Source organism: Gekko japonicus, unplaced genomic scaffold, assembly GCF_001447785.1.
Source record: "Gekko japonicus isolate JY-2015 unplaced genomic scaffold, Gekko_japonicus_V1.1 scaffold128, whole genome shotgun sequence".
Taxonomy (NCBI): domain Eukaryota; kingdom Metazoa; phylum Chordata; class Lepidosauria; order Squamata; family Gekkonidae; genus Gekko; species Gekko japonicus.
In genome coordinates, this window is record NW_015173126.1 from 724703 (window position 1) to 737906 (window position 13204).

Sequence of the window (13204 nt, forward strand, 5' to 3'; positions counted from 1 at the left end):
TGCACTCACTCCTAAAAAACCTACTCTCCACTCAGTCTCAAATGTACCATTATTGAGCAAGGTGTTTGAATGAGCTCTGGCTGGGCAACTTTAGGGATTCCTGAATGGAGTAAGTTTTTGGATCTATTCCAGTCTGGTTCCAGGCTTTGTTATGGGACTGAAATGGCTTTGGTCACCCTGGTGGATGACCTGCACCAGGAGATGTACAGGGGGATTTTGACCATGTTAAATTCTTCCAGACCTCTTGGTGGCTTTTGATACCATAAATCATGGTATTCTTCTGGACCACCATTTGGGTTGTGGGAGGTACTATTCTGTGATGGTTTTCATCCTACCTCCAATGTAGGTTTCAGGGTGTGGTGCTGAGGGACCGCTGCCTGGTCTCTTGGCCTCTGGCCACAAAGTGCCCCACAAAGTTTCTCCATGCCTTTCAACATCTACATAAAGCTGCTGGGAGAGGTCATCTGGAGATTTGGACTGACTTGTCACCAATATGCAGGTGTAGCTCAGCTCTCTCTTGCACTTTCAGCAGAGCCCAGGGAAGCTGTGGAAACTATGAGGCTTTTGGGGGGAAGGATAAGGGCTAACAAACTGAAACCTAATCCCCCCCAAAATGGAGTTGTGACTGGTGAGGGAAAGTTTGACCCAGGAACTGGGGTATTTCCTGTGTGGGGTTGCACTCCTCCTGAGTGTAGTGGTTAAGTGTGCGGTTTGGTGTAGTGGTTAAGTGTGCGGACTCTGATCTGGGAGAACCGGGTTTGATTCCCCACTCCGCCACTTGCACCTGCTGATGTGACCTTGGGTCAGTCACAAGCTCTGGCACAGCTGTCCTTGAAAAAGAGCAGTTTGTGTCAGAGTTCTCTCAGCCCCACCCACCTCACAGGGTGTCTGTTGTGGGGAGGGGGAGGGAAAGGAGTTTGTAAGCCGCTCTGAGACTCCAAGTGAAGGGCGGGGTATAAATCCAATCTCTTCTTCTCTTCTTCTTCTGAAGGAGCAGGTTCATAGGTGAGGGGTGCTGCTGGACCAGGCCTCCTGTTGGATAAACACATTACAGCAGTGTCCAGGGGTGCCTTTTACTAGCTTTAGCTGATGAGCCAGCTGTGACCCTCAGCGGGTCAGAAAGATCTTGCCACTGCGGTGCATGCCCTGGTAACATCTAGCTTAGGTTACTGCAATGTGCTGTATGTGGAGTTGCTCTTGAAAGCTGTCTGGAAGCTACTGTTGGTACAGGATGCTGAGACCAGAATATTGATTGGAGTGGGCAGGGCTTTTTTTCCTGGGGGGGATGCACCAGAACAGAGTTACAGAAACTCTTTGACAATTTTTTAAAAAATGTGTAAAAGTTCATGAGTTTTAAGTATACAGATTGAAAGCTTCATTTCTGTCATTGAGAGTTCCAGCGCCTCTTTTTCAAAAGAAAAAAAAACAGCCATGGGAGTGGGTCATAGGGACCATATCATTCCAGTCTTGTTCCATCTACACTGGCTCCCAGTTTGCTTCCAGACCCAATTCATGGTGCTGGTATTGACCTTTAAAGGCCAGCGTACCTTAAGGACTGACTTCTTCCATATGAGCCTGCCTCTGGTTGTCTTCAGAGGCCCTGCTTCGGGTGCCCCTGCCATCCGTGGCCAGTTGGAAGCAACCCAAGAAATGGCCTTATTGGTCATGATGCCAAAATTTTAGAACTCTCTCCCCAGAAAGATTCATCTGTCTCCCTCTACCATTGTCTTCCACCAGTGGGAGAAGACTTTTTTGTTTTCTTTGGCATACTCCCAGTAACAGTTATCGGTCTTGCTCCTTATACATTCTAATGTGCATATGTGTGTTTATGTGTTTCTATTGAATTGTTTATTTTATGTATACTTTATTTTAAATACTGTATTCATGTTGGAATGTTAGCACGTTTTGATGGTTGCCACCCTGGGAACTCAATTTGGGCGGAAAGGTGGCATGGAAATGATTTAAATAAATAAACTAATTAAATAATAGCGAGGAAACACCAGCTGGGGAGGGGAGATTTCTGTCTGACAAACAGCACAAAGGGAAGGGTCCCCCTCCCCCAACATCACAGTCCGGAATCAAAAGGCCACCTCCTTCCCAAGAGTTATTTTAAAATAAACCTGAAGTCTTTGGGAGAGCCGCTATGGATCTCCCGTGTCTTGTCTTGTGCCCTAAAGTGACCTGTTGCTTTCTATAGGCCACTGTCACAATTAACTTTCCTGCATCAGAGCCACAATATGACTCTGCTTCAGATAGCTTCTCACTCCACAGATTACAAAAAAGGAATGCCCCATGCAGTGACACTGGAGAGGGAGGTCTCACCATGAAGATGCCATCTTTGGCAACTTCCTCATCATGGGTGTAATGTGTAGCCCTGCTCACATTTAGGAGCAGAGAAGAGGAAATATTGAAAGTGGAAACTAGAGCATTTTCCTTCTGAGTCATTTGAAATGCTATGAATCATTTGTGCATCCACTTCAGACATGCTAAGCAAAGAGCTGACTTTGAGCTCCCCAGACTGTGGTGTCCTGCATCAACCAGATGCAAAGTTGCAAAAAAAACCCCAAAACCCACCTGGCTTCAGATGAGCTAAGCTGCTTATCTTTTGCTACTGCCTTAAGACCTATTCCAAAGAGATGTCAGCAGCTTTACTCTGGGACAAGTGTCTTGCTGAAGACTGCATCCTTCCAAACTTATGCTTGTTTTCTAGGGAACCAGAATCTAAGCTTGCATTTAAAAGGCACATTCCCGTCATTTAAAAAAGAAATGTATGTATAAGCAAGGCATTTCTTGATGGATAGCACACACCACCCAGCCATCTATTCAGCCCATGAGCAGCAGGAAATCATTGGTTAAAAGCACCCTGCAAAAATCGCCTGTAGGAGATATCTGTACAGGCTCAAAATGGGTTCATGTCTTTGGCTAGCACAAGCAAATGTAGCAGGTCAGGATGCACTCAGAATGGCCATGTGTCCCAGCAGGCTTCCATATAGCATGTTCATAAAGTAGAATGTATACAGCACCAAATAAATCCTATTGATTTGCCAGGGAGAGAGGTTAAACTCTCCTTCAGTATAATATTCTCTGTGCAGTCAGGCTTCAGGAGAGCCAGAGGATGTCTGACACTGGGATTCAAAGGTTAACAGCAAAAGTCAAGGAGCTGGTGCTTTGTTAAATGGGACCTCTTCTGCTTACCGAATGTACTGGGCACCACTTCTTTGGCAGGGCATAAGACAGATGACCTGATTGAAAGTAAGTCCCATTCAGGCTCCTGCTTTGCAGCAGCATCCAGTCACTGCTGCCAGCCTTCTACAAATACCAGCAACCACCCCAGGAGGGTAAAACAATCATCAGCACCACTTGACTTTCTCCCATCAGTACTAATCCATGCACTGGATCACACAAGTATAGTCATCTGGTGACTGATAACATCTAGCTATTAATACATATCACAAGTGAGGGGCCTGCAAGGACTTGAGGGGACATCTCATTTCTCCCTTCCTGTTTCCTCTTTCCCTTCCCTGAACATAAGAACATAAGAGAAGCCAGTGTTGGATCAGCCCAATGGCCCATCCAGTCCAACTCTCTGTCACACAGTGGCCAAAAATACCAGGTGCCATCAGGAGATCCATCAGTGGGGCCAGGACACTAGAAGCCCTCCCACTGTTGCCCCCCCCCAAGCACCAAGAATACAGAGCATCACTTGCCCCAGACCAAGAGTCTCTATTTATACCTTGTGGCTAATAGCCACTGATGGACCTCTGCTCCATGTTTATTCAATTTCCTCTTGAAGCTGTCCCTGAAAGCCCCATATCTCCTCCTTTTTTCCTCCTTCCCTTCCATCCACCAGCCAGCCTACCTTTATCTGCACCCCTCCTTTCAGTTTTCCCTCCTTCCCTCCCCCTGGGAAAATTATGCACTATTTATGTGATGACAGCTACTGGAATTCAAGGAGCAGGTTATTATTTAAATGTTGGAATTGCAAGTTGCTTACACTTCAGCCATTACAGAGTTAAATGTTGTTTGTTAGCAAACAGGATGTTACGTTACATAATGTATTCAATGGCGGGAAAGTTTGTGGGAGTTGTTTATCCTAATGAAGTGACCTGTAACCTTTGTATTGGTCAACTAACATCTTGTTTGTAGAAATGCTTTGATCTAGCATTAATGTATTCACAAGTTTATGGCCCTTTGTGTGAACCAAAGAGGTAGTTCTCTTCTAGAAGTCAAGAGAGATAGAAAGATGTAGCTGTTAGCATATATTACTGAGAGTAACTGCAAGTATGTAACCTTTTATTTTATTTCTTTTATCCAAAGTACCATACCCATGTTTTATTTTGTTTTTATAGTAAAGATATTTTTCTTTTACTAAGTGTGGCTCTTGTGTTTGCAATACAACCATCGACCTTGAATCAAGAATCCCAACATTAAAGAATCATGCATGCAACACCTAGGTGTACCTGTGGTTACCCATTCACTCAAGGGTATGGAGCAGGTCTGCTCATGGAACTAACTTCAACTGGTGAAGTATTTCATCGTCCATGTTTCATAGAACACTGAATTTACATAAGCTCCAAACTCTGGGGTTATGTAAAACATGTTGCATATTCTAAGAACCTGCACACTCATGAGATACTTTAGTGACCATTAGGTTATGCATAAATTCCGCCTGGACTATTTGTTCCATGATGACTCAATCACACGTGCAAGTCACTTCCAGAGGCTGCACACATCAAGTGATGAGCATGCTTGTGTGAAATAAGTGTACAAAGCCCTGAAGGAGAGCCTCTCTTGTTATTCATTATAGGGAGGAAAGCGTGGAAGATGCCATCATTTTTGCCTCAAAGCAGATGGATAATGTGTATCATAAAAACACAGGTTTTAACAAGGACAAAATGGGAACTCCTTCAAGGTGCCAATTGATCTCTTGGGCATTTGATTCAGTATCCCTGTCTCATATCCATCCAGGTCCTTTCTTTTTACTGCCCAGACTTGGCAATATATAGCTGTCATCCACCCTCCCACATCAAGTAAATTTATCATTTCAGATAATATTGGTCAAAATATAGATGAACGTTCACACAGCATACTTGGAAGCTTGGAACTGGAACAAATCTGGCATGATTTTTTTCTTAGGGTTTTAAGTAGAGTTATGGATGGTGCTTTTACCACAAGAAGTGTTCCATGCCTATTTTGTCTGTGATGTATTTTACAGTCCACAAGCCTCTGCGCTCCTGCCTTGCAACCAACCACTTTCTCAGCCCTGCATCTGACAAGGGGGATTGCTCCCCAGGAAAAGTAGCCCCAAAATTGGCATTTGGGGTCTCTCGGGACGTTGTTTAGGTGAGTTGCCACAAAATCCCACATTAACCAGAGGCATCTTGTTGCCGTGGGAAGTTTCAGAAACAGAAAACCAGACCTCCTTATTGTTTTACCAGTAGATGGCAGCAAAAACTCGCGGAAAGAGCTTTCCTGGACCACCGTTTGGAAACCGAGAAATTGCACCGAATTCACTAGATCCAATATTTATTCTTCCCTGTTTGGAGAAGGGAAAGTATAGATGGTAATTAGAAGGTAATGCAATAGCGCAGGGTAAACAAAAGGATGAAATAACTGTGGAACCGCCGGATGATCCTGGACGGGTATAATATGTTTGTAGTGTCCTAACTGTTCTTTAGCAACAGCAGACTGACTTTTCAGTTAAAGGAGGAACCAAAGGAAAGAGCCAAGGCAGAGTTCTTCTGTAGACATTCGTTGAAACTTGTTTTTATGCAGCGTGCAAACGTGAAACTCTCCCCTGATTCCTGGACAATGAAAATGAAGTCGCTCCCATTCGAATCAAAGGAGTTCCATAGTGGGTGGAATCTGAATGTGAACGATGCAAGGCTCCTTTCCAGTCGGGCGTCCAGCAAAAATGCACTAGGTTGTATGTGTGTGCGTGCGTGCGTGTGCGGGTGGAGGAGTATATTCACTATAGATTGCTCATTATAGTGCATTCAAACCCCCCCCCCCCCCCGCCCGCGCGCGCGCACATACACACACACTATCTAAAAGAAGAGAAGGGAAGGTCATCTATTGAGTCTCTAGAGCAAGTACCTTACGCATACTTATTCGGGAGAAGTCCCACTGAAAGCTTTAGGTTTTACTCCCAAGTAAGCAATAGGGGATCTGGCTGCTTATTTAACCCACAGAGAAAACTTCCTAACTATAGATTATCAGCGGAAAAAACTCTAGGAACTTTTGAAATCTTCCTTGGCAACAGTTTCCTCTCCCCCAAAATTCCCGACCAAGGAGGTATCAGCGATAGAATACATAGCTTTAGGAACAGAAATGAGCTAGAGATGACCCCCTCCCTCACAAGTTCAGGTATATCAGTGGATTTCTCATCTCCAGGTCACTCAGCCACTTCCAATACATTTTCACAAAGAGGCGCGACGTAAATCTGACGAGTTTGGAAAAAGTTTGGGGAAAGTTGTGTTTGAGATGACGCGTGAAAGTTTGGTGTGCCGTGGCGCATTCACACCTGCAAGCCATCATTTGGTGCATATCCGTCAAATGAAGGATTATGCAGATGTGCGATCCCCTATCCAACTTTACCAATCTCTTTTCAAAAGACAGCTGGCTGATCTTCTTGCGGGCAATCTTGCCACCCCAGCAGTCGCCTAGGTAGTACGCCATTATCGATCCCTTCGATTAGCCCCAGGTCCACCCCTCCCGCAATGCACACTCCTGCATTGCACTCCCGGAAAGCCGGAGCCACCGACACAAGTGGAGGTGAACCGCCCAGTCTGCCCGGGACAGGGGAGAGCGCTCCGGAGGGTAGCGCGTCACTCCGCGGAGAAGGCGGCAGCTGCTGCGGCGCTTCTTTTTTTTACTGGAACTCTTATTTACATATAAATATTTTGCCAAGCCTCGTTCGGCTGGAGAGCTCCTGTGAATTGACCTTTGCTTAATTCCTCTGTTTCCTTTATCTGAGCGTGCACAAGGGAGGGAGGGAGGGAGGGAGGGAGGAAGGAAGGAAGGAAGGAAGGAAGGAAGGAAGGAAGGAAGGAAGGAAGCTGTCCATTATAATCAAGTAACAATTCTAGACAGATAATATAGATATTATCTATAGCTATGATATATCTATGACATGCTCTCCGTATCTGTATTTCTGCTGTCTGTATGTTCTGAAGCAGAGAGCCACGGAAGGCGACTTCAGCCCGAGAGCTCTGTGTGGGTCTCGGACCAAGCGCGGAAGATCTTTGTCCCCCGCTGTCCGTGCCTCAGTCAAACAGCCTGCGGCCAAACTTGTCTGGAATGAGTTGGCCGGCGAGAGACTGCCCTTCTCAAACCCTCTCCCTTGAGATCGCTAGGGTCCCGGTGGGAAGGTGCAGTGGATTCCCCCGCCTGCCTCCAAGGAATAACTGATGCCAAAGGCTAGAGGTACGAAACCCACTACTACTACTACTACTGCTGCTGCTGCTGCTGCTGCTGCTGAGGGTCAGCGTCCCACCAGGTCTGAGATCGGCGAAGTCTACCCGGCAGGTCTTCGCCCCCGAGACCAGCAATCACCTCCGCTTCCCTTGCAGGCTCAGTAGGGCCACCTGGCCCGTCGGGCTCACCCCACCCTTTTGGCTAGAAGTTGGTCGGATTTTTAATCAAACTGGGCTTCTTGGCGCTTGCAGAGAGAGGAGTGTCAAGGTTCCGCAGCAGTCAAACAGGCTGAACTCGCCAGAAACCGGTACCAGCTGCGCTGCTCTTCTGAAGAACTGAACCAGCCGGGCTAGACTGAAAACTGTGTTTTAAATGGTTTTTGTTTCAATGGCTTGTTGTTTGATACTGTGGCTTAACCTGTAAACCGCCTGGAGCAGAACTCTAAAGAGGCGACATAGAGATATTCTAAACCAAAGCAACCAGCAGCTCAGCGCAGGATCAGACGGGGACCTTCCTGGTTGAGCTTGTGTTTTCCTCCCGCAGTTTCAGGAGTTGGAGCCCCACTCTGTTCTGCCCCCAACAGGCAGCTATCCAAGCTGGTGGTGCCAGGGAGGATCTGCAGTTCTCCCCTTGGCAAAGGCAAGCTGGTTGCTTAACAGTCGGGTGCTTGTCGAGGAAGATCAAGCACCTGACCCGAGTTTCCACCGGGGAGTGAGCCGGGCTTTGCAATGCAGGGCCAGCTCTTTTGCAGGAGCAGTTCTTTCCCATTGCTTGGGGAACACAGAAAAAGGGCAGGAAAAAAGAGGCGAGGAATCGCCTTTCACACACTGCAGGAGGAGACAGAGGGCAGGGAGTGTGACGTGGGACGTTTTGATAAGGAGATTTCCGGAAAGTGAAGTGACGACATAACCCCATGCATACACATTGAGTGTTTTCAACATGCAAATACCCAACACGACATAAACCAGCAGCAGTGTCGTCATCTTTTTCCTATTTCCAGTCCCTTGGGTTCCATAGGAGTACCGCTGATCACGCTGGCCACGTTGCGGGAGGGGGGGGGGTCTTGAGGACTGGAGGAGTGGACAGACACACGAAGCTGCTTTATAGGGAGTCAGAAGTTCAGAACACTGACCTGTTAAGGTCACTATTGTCTACTCGGACTGGCAGCGGTTCTCCAGCAGTTCTATCCAGTCGAGCTCTTTCCTGTCACCGGCTAGTAATTCTTTTTCTTTCTTTCTTTTTTTTTTAACAAAACTGGAAGTACCGGGGACTAAACCTGGGACCTTTTGCGTACAACGTAGATGCTCTACCACTCAGCCACGGTCCTTCCCCAAAGGAAGGTGCAGAGGTGATTTATTTCCCACACACACACTGTACAAAAGATAGAAACCATCAAAACTCTAAGCAGGCTCCTTGTCTTTTGTCTTGCTCCCCGTTGGTCTTGAGGAAGAAAAGGGAGAGCCTGTCCTGCCTGAGATCCTAATCTCTGCAGTTGTTGTTGTTGGTGGGTCGTTTTTACGCAATGTTAGGGTTATTTTTATGACTTCACTCCGATCCCCAAGCTACTTAATCCATGAGTAAATGGTACTATGCTATGTCCGAGTCGACAGAGTAGAGGTTATTCGTGTGGTTAAGAACGGAGTAGTTCCACAGCACCTCAATGGCACGCTAGACTCGGCTTGCTTCGCCCCACCCCATCCATCCATCCAGCAGAGCCAGTTCTTCCCCTTCGCCTTGAATCAAGACCTCGAGATCGGCGGAGACCAGAAGCCAGGGAGGCCGCGGCGCATTTCCATCTTCCCCAGCCTGCCCCTGGCCGCCCTGGCAAACCTTCGTGGCCGGCTTAGAAAAGGCTCCGAGATAAACACATGTGACTTCCTGTTGACCAAACCAACAAAGTCAACTCTGTAATTACTGGAGTGTTTTAACTGGTTAGACTCAACTGATCTAGAGCAAAGCTCTGAGCTAAACGGGGGGAATGGTCAGAGCTGGCACCAGTAAAACCGGAGAACAAGAACGGATTGGCAAGTTCCAGGGAAGTGAACCAGCCAGATGCTCTGTCTCACCGGTCTGCACTCATATACTCTCAGCAGAAATCTGCTCTATTGAAGCTCAAAACTGGGCGGGAATGCAGGCTTCCCACGGATTTATGATGGGAGCCAGGCGCCTGGAAAACTCTTTTTCTGCCTCACTCCACCGCCTGTGAAATGGGATCACATCGCCCCCTCTTCCTCTTGAACCGATCGATCCAGCTGAAAATGACAAAGGGTGCCCCCCCCCTTTCTTTTTGAAAAGACTAAAAGAACGATCCAGGCTCGGGGGTCTTGCCTTTAAGCTCCGAAGATCCGATTCGCAGCTTGCTCAAATGGGAGCACTTGACGTTTAAACCGACGTAGTAAAGTCCCAGGCACTGCAAGGAGTTACGACTCGCCTGGTCGCCTTTACTGTACGTTTGTTTAAGCTCCTTTGGGGGGAAATGGCTGTGAGCCAGGTTGGTAGAAAACACGTATTGGGGAGTGCGGATGGTCGGGATATTGTTTCCATTGGAGAACAGGGTCGACGGCAGTCCACGTTCACACGTTCACTTGTGCCCCTCAGTCCCCGGAGGAGCCCCAGCTGATGGCGTGAGTGCAGGTAAGGGATCGGGGCAGTCCTTTGACTGCTGCCTCTCACGCACCAGCCACCCCTCGGCGGGGCAGATAGCGAGCGACCGATACGCTCGAGGGCGAGCCCACGGGGTGGCTGTGCTCGAGAGCCGGCGCCAGTTCGCTTCCGTTCAGGGAGGGGACGGTCACCCCGGAGTCAGTGCAGAGACTACGGACGAAAACGGATCCTAAACCGTTTTACTGCCCCGTAAGTACTATTTCGATGGGACGTTCAAGGAGGTGTATTTGGAAGCTCCTCTGCCTGACAAGCTCATGAGTCCCAAACTGCCCACCCCCTTTCATATTCTTCTGAAAAATGAAAAATCAAACCAACCAATAACCATATTAACCAAAAGCTATAGATCAAGATGGGGAGCCGTGTTTGTCTGTCTGTAGCGGTAGAAAAGAGCACCAGTCCAGTAGCACCCCAAAGACAAACAAAATATGTGGCACTTCAGATTAGGGAAGAAGTGGGCAGCAACTAACGAAAGCTCCTAACCCGGCCACAGAGCCTGTTAGTCTTTAAGGTGCTCCTGGACTCGTGGTCTTTCCTACCCCTACTACAATCAAAAGCCATATTATCCATTTGGGGAATCTTAATCTCTTCTTTCTTTCTTTCTTTCTTTCTTTCTTTCTTTCTTTCTTTCTTTCTTTCTTTCTTTCTTTCTTTCCGAGAGCATGTGGAGGGGGCACTTCAGATTAGGGAAGAAGTGGGCAGCAACTAACGAAAGCTCCTAACCCGGCCACAGAGCCTGTTAGTCTTTAAGGTGCTCCTGGACTCGTGGTCTTTCCTACCCCTACTACAATCAAAAGCCATATTAACCATTTGGGGAATCTTAATCTCTTCTTCTTTCTTTCTTTCCTTCCTTCCTTCCTTCCTTCCTTCCTTCCTTCCTTCCTTCCTTCCTTCCTTCCTTCCTTCCTTCCTTCCGAGAGCATGTGGAGAGGGGGGGAAAGCAGGCGACCCATGATCATAACTGAAACGAACAAGGCATAAATGTCCTCTTCCTGTCCTTAGCTTCGATCCTAAACACACGAATTGGAAGTCAGCCTCACCAAAATCCGTGACACGCCTCCAAGGGACGGCTTTGGATCCGGGCGCCTCTTAAACAAATTAACGCAGATCTGAGTTGTTCGGTGTTTGTATGGGCATCATTTGGGGAAACGTGCAGACATGCGCGCTGCGTCTATGCGTATCCCTAATCAAAGACAGACTAATTACAGAGATTCATACTGTCCGTCCCTCCCTCCCTCTTTCTCTCTCTCGGTATATCAATCTAGCCGTCAAACGCACTAATCAGGTTCGGATCCCCGGAAGCTGCTGCTCAGAAGTTGGTGACAAGGAAAGAAAGGGAACATGGCCGAGGAAAGAGTGAAGGGAAGGAATCAGATCTATCACCCGGCTATTTCAGTAGAAAATCGTACATATCCCAGTTTATGTAAAGGTCGGGAAGTTAAAGTGAACTGCATCACTTAATGGATCGCTGACGAGAACAGAATGGGCTTTCTTCCCCTCGGACTGCAATCCTAAAATCCTGAACCAGGGAAGAAGTCCTATTGAAATCAGCGGGGCTTACTTCCAAGTAAATATGGCTAGGATGGGGCTGGGGGGTGTAGGTCGGACGGGCCGCTGGTGCCTTTCTCTCCAGGCGTCGTTTGAGAGCGGGCTTTCGTCTCCACACGTCTTCCGAAGCGAACCCGAATGAGAGTGCCCGGCAGACTGGCGCTCCGGACGGGCAGCTTCGGCTTGCTCGGCAGATCCGCGGCGGAGGCGCCAGCCCGCTCCTGAGTCAGACCCAGGCCGAGGTGGGGCTGTTGGCTCCTTCGGGTCGCCTCGACCACGCCTGACTGCTCTTTCTTCGCTCCGGGGGAGGGGGGCGCGGCTGGCTCAGCCTCTGTTCCCCCTCCTCCTCCTCCTCCCCCTCCGCCTCCCCGGGGGCCCCCCGGCAGCCTGACATCTGCCGCCTCCGCCGCCTGCACTTGGCTGGCAAACTGGCAGCTTCCGCTCCCTTTTGTTCCGCCAGCAAGGATCCTGCCGCGCCGCCGAGGGAGCGGGTGGGAAGGAAGACTCCGGGGGAGGGGAGGGGCTGGGGGGAAGGGATCTCGCGGGGACCAGAAGGGGACGGAGGGCCTGGGCCCCGGCGGGAACAGAGGCTGGATCCGGGGCACCAACCCCCAGCGGCAGGTTCTCCCCACCGAGAGGCCTCCGGGATGCAAGCGTCTGACGGAGCAGCTGATATGGGGGAAGGTGGACCGAGAAGGCTGCAGGGGATCCGGAGCGTGAGGATGGGTGGATGGACTTGTGGTGTGGTCTAGCAGGGCTCTTCCTCTGTCCAGGAGATCTCCCAGCTCTTCAGAAACATCATTTTCGTCGTCTGTGCTTGAAATCATGGGGGAGGGGAGATCTGCACCAGAGTCTGCTCCAAAGGCTAAAAGGGGCTTTAGACGGGAGAGGCAGGGAGGGTGTTGGGTGATAGTGAGATATCGAAAAAATGGTATTTAGCAGAGATAAGATAGTCCAGACGAGCCAAAGTAAAATAATTCAGACTGAGAGTCCATGTGTGATTAAAATATAAAGTTTTTACTCTACAAAGACAAAACTAGAAGAGAGAGATTATGGCTGCTCTTCTTGTTCTTCAGAACACCAAAACAAAGATGGGAAGAGAAGCCATAAAATGGTAATACACCTTGAAACTTTAGTCCCAATCAAAATCCTAGATCAGGGAGAAAATTCCTGGGCTCTCTACATCTAAAGAACATTGGTTACATGAGAAACATGTGACTTCCTGTGGGTAACATAAACAAACATTTAACCCCAGATATACTGAGTGTTTTCAACTTGTAATACCCAACACCCCTTCTCAAGTTATAACACGAAAGTCATGCAAATTCAAACATTCACGAAGAGTCTCAAAACGTTGCTTGTCAAGCGACTTGGTCAGGATGTCGGCAATCATCTGATCAGTAGGACACTATTGGAGTTCAATCAGTCCTTGGTCTTGCAGCTCTTTCACATAGTGACATTTGAGTGCAATGGTCTTATTTTTAGATTTGGTACCTTCACCTTTGCAGATAGCAATACAAGCTTGATTGTCCTCAAAAAGTATTATTGACTTTGGTTCATCTATATCGAAGTCTTTCAG